Raw genomic sequence first — 12,070 nt, 5'->3', positions numbered from 1 at the left:
TATTGTCAGGCTAGAAATTAGGTTAATTAGTGGTCGGTCAGTCGTTGTGTAACTGCCGTGTCCTCTGATTGCGCTGTCGTTTTGGGTTATTATTTTTTGGTACCCCCCCCAATAACCTTCACCGCACTAACAGAACCCAAAAGCTGCTTTGTACTGGTTGCCTTTCGTTGATAGATATGCCAATGGGTTGGGTCTGGTTGTGTGTCTGCCGGTGTCTGGCATCTGCAGCTCCTCCTGTAGCTCAGTCTTGCCTCAACTTAATACTCCCAGTGCTCTCCCTCTCTCTCTCTCTTGCTCTCCCTCTTGTTCCCACTTGTATTATCTTCCCGTAGAATGCACAATTTTGGCAGCAGCCCCAGCCCCAGCCCAACCCAACACATTCAATCGCTTCGTAGTTTGTTTGTGTGTCCCTGGCAGTAATGAACTTTTATGCATTGTCATTAACTTTTATTGTATATATCTGCCATTCATCCGCGCTCACTCCCACACACACACACTCGCACACCTTTTGTTGCAGCCCACTGTGGGGCATGTGTGTGTCCTGCCGCCTGCCGCCTGGCGCTGTGTGTTTTGTTATTGCAATTTCTGTTTTTGCGCGCATTTTAATAAATTTAAATCATTTGTTGCATTTATTTTAATTATGCGCAATTTAAAATGCATTATGGCTGCAGCTTTAAAGGCTTTAAGGCACAGAGGGGAGGGCTATAAACGGCAGGGACTGCCCAGGGGGGGCCGGAGGGAAACGCTGTTAGAAGGACGCGTAATTTAATTTCGTTGACAGAAATTCAATTATTTGCGTTTTCCGTTGTGCCGCGGCTAAACAACATTTTTTTGTTGTTGTCAAAAATGCCTCACGCATGCAAAGAGCTGTTCGGGTGGAGGGGGAGGGGAACACTGCCTGAGGGCCGGCGGCGCATGCTGCGTATACGTGTTTTCATTAAATTTTTATTTATTCGCCGCTCATATTTCCCTGCCAGCCGACAGAGGACACAGGACAGAGGACAGAATTCTTTTGGTGTAATTTCATTACTCCAATGTTTTACTTTGCTGAATTATGAATGAGCCCGAGCCCCTCGGCCGAAGTTGCCACAGAGTGTGACGCAGCGCGAGCGCCTCCTGTTTATAGCTAGTCATGTGTGCGGCTCCTGCTCCTCCCTCCATTAGGGTGTCCTTTGCGGCAGATGTTTGGGCATTAAATTCGAGGGTGTCCCTGCTGTGTGTGTGTGGGCGTTGGTGTCAAAGTTTGCCTCCTACTCCGTTCCACCATTCACAAACGTTTTCAATGAGCCGCTGACCCCCTTTCAACGTTCCCCGTCTGGCGGTCAACTCATAAATATTTGATAATGTGTGGCGCTGTCAGTTAGCCGTCGAATTGAGTGATTTCCATGTCCCCCCCCGGCCCCACCTCTGTCTCCCATTTTCTTTTTTATCGTTTTCATTTTTCTCTTGTAATTTTTCACATTTTTCACGGCGGAGCAGCTGCAGCGTTTCCCAGCGCGTTTCGTTTTGGGTTGCAGCTGGAGCTGGAAAGGCTGAAGTGCCAGCCCCTGCCCTGCCCCCCTCCTCCGTCTGTCTGTCTGTCTGCCGCTACGTCTGGCTCCGTGACAGTTTGACATCTACTGTGGTGCCCCTCGTTGTTGTTTTTGTTGCTCGCTTGCTGCTTGACATTTGCTGAGCAGGCGACCCCGTGGCAATTGAATATTATTAGCTCATTTTCACTGTAATTGGAGCCCCAACTGGTTGGAGTCCACTTGGGTCTCGCTGTGTGTCTGTGCCCCAAATGACACATATCACACATATGCCGCTTGGCTGATCTATTTGCGTGGGCGTAGCCACCACAGTCCAAGCAAGTGGAGCTAATGAGCTCCACTTAACTGCCGTGACAGAGTCGAAAGTTGCCTTATCGCCGCTGTGTGATCGAATGGCAGCAGAGTCTCCTGCCACTCTTCCTTTGAGCGTCTTGAGCTGTTAGCCAGCAGCTGTTGGCCCCACTGATTAGACAAAAGTTGGCTCCGCAAATTAAGGCACAGGACACAGACAATTGCCGAAAGCAAACTGCAGAGACTGCCTGCAGCAGCAGCTGGCCGGGGTCTGGCAAAGTTTCGGCGCACAGACTTCAAATGCTGTGGCCAGAACTTTGCGACAAACAGCAGCAAATGCTGGCTGGCAACCGCTGGCGCTTAACACTTTCTCGAAAGGCTGCCATTTTTAATATATTTTTAATAACCAAACGTTGAGCCAGTCGCTGAATTTAATTAGAAAGTTTGAACTTTGCAGAGCATTTCCAGCTCCCATTTGAAGCTCTCTCTCTCTGTGCATATGATTGGGTTCTGCGCTGCGCTGCTTTTGCCTTTGCTCGCTCGATCGCTTATCTGCTGCTGGGTTGGCTGGCATTTCTGTTTATTTTGTTTATTTGCTGGCAACAAAAAAAAGTTTGTCAAAATAACATTTATCAATGTCGTCTCGCTAGCCAGTTGCCAGTGCCAGTCCCAGTTCCTGTGGCACTCGAAATTCCCTCTGCTCCCTCGCTCCCCTTTTTGCCAGGAATTGAAGTGCATCAAATGCAAAGTTTTGTGCATGCGAGCTGGAAATTCGTTTGCCAAATGTATGCTAAAGTATCTGTGGGTACAGCGCACACACACACACACACCCACACACACACTGTCAAAGTATTTTATCAATAATTCAACTTGGGGCTGCAGCTACAAAAGTGGAGAGAACATGGCTAAAACTTTTGGCAATTTTCAGCCGCATTTAGACAGAGATTTTCGCAGAGAGTGCAGCTCGGAAAAATTAGCTGCACTTTAGGCTTTGCTTCCTTTTGCTTTTCTTGCCTTTCCTTTTCCTTTTCTTGCCTTTCCTCCCCCCCTGCCTATCACTTGATTAGCGCTTTAGACGCAAACTTTCGCCGCTTTTTACATGGCTTGTTGTGTTGCTTGAACTTGCATGAGAGTGTAGTGTGTGTGTGTGTGTGTGTGTTGTGTGTGTGTGCGCTTGTGTCGCGGCAATTTGTTCGCTGTCACTTTGCACGCGGCTGCGACATAAATTTCGCTTTTGCCGACCCAATTTTCGGAGGCGGCTGCTGCTGCCGCTGCTGCTTCTGCCTCTGCACAGCCGAAAAGCGTTGTCAAAACTTTGCAGTTGGCTTTTATTTACATAGAGAGAGGGCTGGGGGTGGTGGCTGAGGGGTGAAAGTAACTAACCAAAAAAATGAAAACAAAAATAGACCATAAATAAAAACCACAAGCAGCAGCAGCAGCAGCAGCAACAGCAGCAGCAGCAGGAGCAACAGCAACACACAGAAAATAATGGAAAAAGTTAGTTTTGCATAACGCGCAGATCCCGAGCACACTTGAAAGTCTCTACAGCTGCGGGGGTAACAGGGGGAGCCTGGCCCTTGGTCTCGGTCTGAGTCTGGGTTTTGGGTCTGGGCCAGTGTGTGAACAGCGTCCTGGCACCCGGCATCCGGGGGGACTAGAAGTTGTGCAAGAACAACAGCTGCTGGGGCTACGTCCTGCTGCTGGTTCGGGTACTGCTCCTGGTCCCCCGGAAACAATGCAGCAAGTAAAAAGGGCTAACGGACCTCGATCACCCACCCAAAGTGTAGCTCTGTGTGTGGCTGCAAGCTGTGGTTACACTCACACACACACAGATGTAGTGACTGCCACTACTCCACCCAAGGTTAGAGGGGGGAGGAGTTTGCATATTTACTGCAGCTGCAGACAAAGTTGCACTTTTACTACCATCGAAGCAACTCTACGAATGAGCTGACGATGCGCCCGAACTTCCTGCCTCTCTGGGTTGCCACTGCTGCTGCCGGCCATCCCATAAACTGGTCCAAAATCGAAAGTTCCAGTGAACTTCCCAGCTGCCAGTCACTGCCGGCTTGCCCGAGCTATTGCTAGAATTGAAACCGGAGAAGGGCGAGCGAAGCTGCCTGCCTGCTGCCTGCTGCCTGCTGGCTGATGTTGCAGTTAAATTCTGCATTATTCTGCTAATTGAGGCACATTAGACAGCCACTGGGATTTGAAGCCACACGAGCAAAATATTAACCCAATTTTCCAATCTCAAAAATGTTCAAACTATTTGCATTTTCATGGAAACTTTAAGCAAAGAATTTGGATACTAAATTGTTTAAATTTTTATGGAGGAACTGCGGAGCTTTCTTGGAAAATATTTTCTACACTTCTTTTTTATGATTTTGGACATTTTTGTGGGACAAACGATGGCTCTATGTATCGTAAACATTATAATGGTGCTGATAATATTTTTTATTTGCATTTAATTTGGAAAAAAGTACATCATACGGAGCCAAGAAAATATATAAAAATCTTTGTTTATGTAGAAAAAAAAGAAAACAAAAATGTGTTCTTATTAAAGAAGGTTTCAAAATCCCTTTTTCTATGCATAAATCTCAGAGTTTGTGAACAAAAATACACATGAAAATCCTTATTGTTTTTACATAACATATTCTACTTTTAATGTTGAAATATAAACAAGATTTGGAGTTTATATCTTAATCTGCTCAGCAGCTACTCAGATCCTAAACCAAACATTTTTTTTCAGTTGCAAAAATTAAATACAAACATTATTTACGTTACCAGCTTCTAAGCCCTAAAAATCGCAAGCTAAAACCTCTTTTTTTATGGAATATTCATTAAAATGTACTTTCCAAGATATGTTTACATTTTTGCGAGAGAAAAGCACAGAAAGTGCTCAACAACACACATTACACAACAAATCAAAAGAATTTCCAGAGAAAAGTCAATTCTAATTCAATTGGAGAATTTTTAAAAGCAAACAAATGTTTAACAACGTGAATTGCATGGAGCGTTAGAATTCCTGGGAATACCAATTAAATTGTTAATTTCTAGGCATTTTATTATAAATTCCAACACAGAAATAATTTTTGTTGTTTATATTTTGGCATTGTTTGAACACCGCGAATATGAAGATTTTTCTTTGTTGAACTTCTGATAAAAACATTTTGCTTTTATTCATTAAACTTAACCAATTTTGATGCATTTTTTAATGACAAAAATTACGCCTCTATATTTTCGTTTCAGAGTGAATTTTCTGCTTAAACCGAGGCCAAAAACCGAGCTTAACCCAGAGCTGTGGTTTCAGTAAATCCTCAAGACTGAGACTACCAGACAATTTCACTTATGCACTGAAGATTTGCACATCTTCCAAGAGGTATGTAAGAGCCATGACTACAGTCTTATGCACATTTTGTACGCACATCTATTTGTCTGTATATTTGCACTAATTTCACATAAATTTATTCAAATCGTTGGCACAATCTCTCACTTGGCACCCGACAGGGCATTAGGCATTAGCAACTTGTTTAATTATTTTGAAAGCGAATTACACAAAAATAATTTATTTATGGCTCCCCCAACTTTTCAGTGGAAAATTCTAACCAAAAACTTTGCACTTGCGACACCCAGAGAGTGGGGGAAAATAAAATAGAGGTGGGGCCAGAGGGAAGGACTCTCTTTGCTAATTGAATGCCACACAATAACTTCGGCGGCTCCCGCACTTTATTCACTTTATTCATTGCCAGCCAAAGTGATTTGCATGTCGCCAGTGTCCGCACACTGTCCGTCTGTCTGTCCGCACACTCACATATTCGCAGGAATCTCTGGCTGAGTGCGCTCAATGAATGCCATGGCATGGCAGTTAGAGAACTTTTTGAGGCTGGGATTTAGTTTGGTCAAAGCCACTGAGGGGGAAAACTGTTGGCATTCAAGAGCCACAACTCGCAGTTCGGTCTCATTATTAGCGCTTGAGTCGGAGAGCGCGCAAAGCCAAGACTAAAGTAAACTCTGTTGAATTAAAATTTAAATAAATGCCAATGGCAGAGGGCAACGAGAAAGAGAGAGAGAGAGAGAGAGCGAGAGCACGACCTTAACAAAAAGTTGCTGTCTGCTTTCCATTTCTCTGCTGCTGCTGCCAGCTGCTGACTGCCTGACTGCCTGGCTGTAGGAATAAAGAAAGCGCCAGGAAGCGGCTACACGAATTGCCACTTAAAAATTCAAAAGTTTTGTGGCTGGCGCATATGGCAGCAGCGTGGCAGCAGCAGCAGCAGCAGCAGCATCCACAGGAAGTAGCAATGGAAATGGTTGAAATGGAGGCCCTAGAACGATGGCGAAACAATAACAAAATATGCCACACGGCGGCTCAGCGGCTCAGTTGGGGTAAGCCCAAGCCCGCGGTCGCTTCGCGGTGGTTTCATACGCCGCGAGGAGAGACCTTAACCCGGATCGGATTCGGAATTCAGCAGGAAAATCTAATTTCAAATGGCGGAGCATGGCATTAGCATGCGAAATTCCTTAACGCTCACGCATTTGATGGGAAAATATTTGCGCTGGCACAAATTTCGCTGGCAGGCATTAACATGAAAGATGAGACGCGGCCAGGCCAGGGACTGGGCCATGGACTGGGCTGTGGGTGGGTGGGAAAATAGGGAATGGCAGAAGAGCAAACGGAAAGTTGCTAAACAAGTGCTGAAGCCGAGTAGCAAACCGCAAATTGACTTGGGGACGGGAGAGTTGCAAAAGGCACAAAATGCACTCATTGCCGGCTTCGTTTTGATTTCCGCAAGAAGTCAAAAGCTACGACCACAGCCGCTTGTCTTTTTACTCATTTTTTACTCTGTCTTTCGTCTCCCTTGCTTCGTCTTGTTATTTTTCTTTGGGGTTTTTCTCTGCTACTTGCTACTGGTACTTGCCTGCTCTGTCACTCGATTGCGGCGACTCTTTCTGCAGCTGCAGCACGGAAATGTATCCCGATTTTTGCCCGAAAGCGGCGACAATGCCCCGCACACATCCACACACACATCCACACACACAAACACTCACAAAAGCGCACAGCCAGCCACTGGAAACTCCGGAGGTACGGGCAGGGGCACGGGCTGCGGCACACACGTATACGGCGGGGGATACGACACGAAAAACGAAAACAAAAACGAAAAACGAGCGCACGAAAATTGCTTTAAGAGCTTTGCTTTACTTTAAAGCCGACGACGACGACGACGGCAACGACTGAAGCCCGGAGAGGAGCGGAGCCCGGCTCTGATTTGGCCTGCAATCGAGCAACGGATAATATCCGTTCTGATGCTGCTGCTGCTGCGGTCGATTCGCAGTCGCAACAATTGCCAGTTGGATATTCTTTTTTTGTGCTGCTGCTCAGTGCAACATTTGAAGCGTCGGTCGCATCGCGGCCGAGGCAGCGCGCTTTGGGTTGCAGTTCAGTTTCCAGCTGCTGACCGCACGATTCAGAGGCAAAACGAAGACTGAAAGCACCCAGTTGGCGCACTCGTTATTATATACGCGAAGCCACCCCCGAGCACAGCACACACTGGAGCAAGAGCCGGAGCACGGGTCCTTCGTGCACGGTCGGCTAACAGCGGCACGACCATAACTCCGTGGTGAATTGAGTGCGAGCCACGGATGGATTGAGTTGTCGTTGCCAGTCACAGATGATGGTTACTTTTGTGGATAGAACGAAATTGAAGGGCGAGCGCGGAATGCAACAGTTTTCTGTTACATTTTGGGATAGCTAATGGCAGAGTCAACGATTAGGCATAGGAGATTACAATTTAGATTAAATATTTATCAAATTAAATCCGATTTAAGCGCTAATTGCCACACAGAAACCCCTTTCCATATGCCAGAAAACACAGAAAATGCCAAACATTTAATTACATTTCACATTTTATGTTAACTAACAGCCTGGGGGAGCGTGCCATAAAAACTTATCCGCGCTGGCTGTTGGCGAAACGGTTAACATTTGCACTGGCTGTAATGTTGAATAACAGATTTACTCCGTTTTGCCGCTGTTAGGGGTTTAACATTGTTGGGGGTAGGATAACATGCAACTAACAGTAGCACAGTTTTAGCGGTTAATGTTAGGCAACAGCGCAAGTGCTAGCTCCGTTTTCAAGGCATATTCTTGGGGCTGTTATGTTAACATTTACCATACATAAATGGGAGGCAGCACAGGAGTGTGTTAACATCGCTGCTATGTTATTTTTATGCATGGACATTTTCGGTTGCGATCAAGATTTTATTTGAATTTTAATGTGAAATGCAAATCTTTGTGGCCCACTATTTTCCCCCTCCCTTTGCTGGCATTTATCTTGCTTATTTTGCCACAGGTGTGGCGTTGTGGCTATCGGAACCATCAAATGTCACTCGGTAAACAATTTAAAAGCACATAAATATCGGAATATTGAAGCCCGGGAACAACTCCATGGATGGAAGAAAAATGCTAAGAGCAGCGCATAAATAACAGCGCCACTACGTGGCGGGATCGTGTGTGTGGGGCATACACGGGTCACCAGCGACGACGAGAAATAAATTGTATTTAGTTGTACAATTTATGGCAACGGGCACCGCTAGGAAGGGAGGGGGCACACACACACACACACACACACATGCATAATTCAATGCATGCTGCGAGGACGCTGCAACTGGGGGGGCAGGGCGAGTAGCCCCGTCGATTCCTATTCCGCTGTAGCGCTCTTTTGGCGGCATGTCCTTTGTTTCACTTTGTTATTTTCAAATTATTTATTGGCCAACGAGGAGCGAAGAAGTTTACAGGGGGGGAAGGCGCTGCAGCGCCATCTCCCGGCTACAGCTGAAGCGAAATCCGCAGCGAATCGTGAGGGCCTTGGTCCGGGTCCGGGTCCAGAGTCCTCTCTCCGGAGTCCGTGGCTAATGTGTAATTCAATAGAGTAAGTAATGTGCATCAATTTTCAGCTCAATAACGCATGGAATACAAATGTGAAACATGTGCAAATATGTGCGAGAGCGATGCGAGGCGAGCGTTCCCTCCTTCGCTCCGAGACACAGACAAACATCCGCAGAAATAAATATCTAATAGCGCTATATGCCACCCCCACCCCACCATTCGTCCTGCGTCCTGCGACTGCTCCTGCTCCTGCTCGTGCGAGTTCGACATTGTGTGACGCGTTTCCGTTTCCGTCTTGCGGTTCAATGCTGTTTGTTCTTTGCTCTTTGCTGTCTCCTCCCTACCTCCTCTCTCTGTCTCGTGCCTCGCAGCTAGCAGCTCCCTTTTGTCTGCGTTTATTTGTTTTTTGGTGTTGTCATTGCCCCCACCAGCACCATTGCTCCGCAAAGAAAAATTGCAATGGTTTTGGCAATTGTTTTTCTTTTTAAATGTGCAGCCGCCGATCGTGCGTGAGTTTCTCTGCCCTCCCGCTCTCTGCCTCTGAGTAATGTGTGGCCCTTCAATTGCGTGGAAAATTGAATTTTGCGGCAAAATGGCTGCAATTTATGAGCAGTCGGGAGATGGGCATAGAATATACATTCGAGAGTGAGCAGTTTGCCATTTGCATAGAGCTGCGTTTTATTTGTCCAAGGCACAGCAGCTGCTGGCCACTTAGAGCAAACAAATGAGGGAGAAGATGCAGCTGCCAGCACTTTGCAGTCGAGCAAATAAACAAACAAACGGGAGCAGCAGGCCCTGACAGGACACGCAACAAACTCGAGGACTGCCGGCCACACAGTCTTCGAGGGGAAGCCTTTTTTATACCCGGTACTCGAAGAGTAAATAGGGTATATTGTATTTGTGCGGATAACGGTTGTATGTAACGCACAGAAGGAAACGTTTCCGACCCCATAAAGTATATATATTCTTGATCAGCATCAATAGCCGAGTCTATGTCTGTCTGTCTGTCTGTCCGTCTGTCCGTCTGTCCGTCTGTCCGTCTGTCCGTCCGTCCGTCTTGTTTGTCGGCTAGTTCTCAGAGACTATAAGAGCTAGAGCCACCAAATTTTGGCACCAGACTGCTGTATGCTCACACTGAAACCAGTGTATTTCAAAAATGAGCCCCGCCCCCTTCCGCCCCCGCAAAAGGGCGAAAACCTCCCAAATCTACAATTTTGAAGATAACAGAAAACTAAAAACGCCATTCCGTAGGGAATGACCATATCTATCAGATCACCAAAATGGGATCCGATTGGATCATTATTATAGCCACAATGAAGAAATTAATTTTCAGTGGCCAAACCCACCCTGTCCCGCAGCTTATAGCAAAACACTGGCCGTCTGCCGCTGGCTCTGCCTCTGCCGCTGGCTCTGCCGCTGTCTCTGCCTCTGCCGCTGGCTCTGCCTCTGCCGTGAGTCTGCAGTGTGTGTCTATAGGGGAGGGTGGCGAGCTAAAGGAGCGTGTTGGCGTGAGTAGTGTTGTTGATGTAGATGGAAGATGAAGAAAAAATGTAAAATTTGACAAAACACCGCTAAGTTGCAGATGTAGTACTGAGTGCCGGGTATAAAAGTTGTGACGCGTAAGAAGCGTCTCACACGTCCCTTCTCGTTTCATTTCAATTTGCTGCACGATTGCGCCTGGATTTTGCGGTCTTGCTTAAACGGTTACTGCGGTTATTGGCAGGCCCACAGGAGAGGCCCAACAATCCATCAAAAAGAGTCCTGTGCTCCTTTCAATGTTGCATGTTGCTCATACGATAAATCCCAGCTGCCCCATGCCTCTGTGGCGAGTGCAGCACGTGCTGTAAGTGGCAATTGCCAGACCTCCCGCGCTCCCCCCTGCTGGCTGTTAATTAAAAATGTTGCCAGCAATTTCCTTTACAAGTTAGCAAACGTCTTGGGCACAGCCCCAGCGAAGATTTATACCAGCTAATGGGTCGCTTGTCTGCCGCTGCCTCAGTCGCTGCCGCTGCCCCTGTCCCTGCGCTCGGCCACAAGAATTTCAATTTGCCCAAGAAATTGCGGCCGCCCAGGCGCCCCCACATCCCCACGTGTGTGTCTGTCTGTCCCATTGGCGAAAAAGGGTCGAACGATTGGCCTGCATGGACTTCAGCTTCAGTTGGCAGCTAATCCTTGACTTCGACCACAATTTACAGCACGGCTGCAGCTCATAAATCTGCCCGAGTGGAAAATTGCTCAATTTATAACATTGGCCAAGGTGTTGATTGCACTCGAAGCCATTCGAAAGTGCAGCCAACTGATTGGATGCCATACAAAAAGGGGGGGTGATGGGAGTGCTGCTGCTCCTGCCACTTATTAATTTGTTTATGCGACTCTAATCACTCACACCCCACACGAGAGACGCAATCCCAGTGGCAGCTCTAAGCCGCAGATCAGCAACGAAAGCAAACTTCACATTCCACGCATGTCGTGGCCTGTGGCTGCCGCTCTCTCTGTCTCTCTCCCCCTCCAGACAGTCAACAACAAATGTTCGAAAAATTTGTTAACATCAAAAAGTACATTAAAGGCTCAAGGAATGCGCTTTCGTGCGGAAATTGCTTACGTGCGTGGCATTAACAAATGACATGCCGCATGCCGCATGCCCCAGTATAAGACTCGTGCGCTTTGGGGGTGCGTCCTGCCACAGACAACATCCACGCGGTGGAACTTGTCGCTTTGTCGCCGTTGCCTCAGCCATTGGCCATCGCTGGTGAATTTGTGGCGCTCTCTGGCCACTGCGCATGGCACTAGCGGCAACAAGTGTGGGGAGTTTGCCTCAGGCAGACTGCCATTCAGCGTGACAGTTGCTGGAGTGTAGAGTTTTCTTACCCCAGCCACCGCTCCGCTCTCTGCCAGACTGCCACTCGAGTGATGGCTCACGTAGCCAGGCCAAAGTTGAAGCCACTTCACAACAAAAATAATTAAAAATTGAACACACACAGCGGGTGGCACGAACGCGGATAAATGACACTCGTTCGCCATGGAATGCAATGCCATCGCCGACTCTTTGCCGCACACACAGCACGGCGACATGTCAGCCAGTCATCTTTTGCTGCTCAGTTTACAGCACGAAAAGCAACAAAGGCAGCCAAAAGGCAGGAGCTGCATTTCGCCTGCAGCTGCTTAAATAATTCTCGCTTGCTGCTGCTGGGATATAAAATGTCAATAAGCTCCAATAACGCAATTGACAAGCTGAGACAGCAGCAACAATAAACGAGAAAAGACACGAAGGCAGCAAGTTTCTCGGTGGGAGGGCAAGGGTTGTGGCAGTGCCCATTCAGCCGTGCATCGACATCTCGCGCATTGCCCCCAAGACACATCCCAGATGAAGTAA

Source organism: Drosophila subobscura, chromosome U, assembly GCF_008121235.1.
Source record: "Drosophila subobscura isolate 14011-0131.10 chromosome U, UCBerk_Dsub_1.0, whole genome shotgun sequence".
NCBI lineage: Eukaryota > Metazoa > Arthropoda > Insecta > Diptera > Drosophilidae > Drosophila > Drosophila subobscura.
This window is presented reverse-complemented; position numbering follows the sequence as displayed.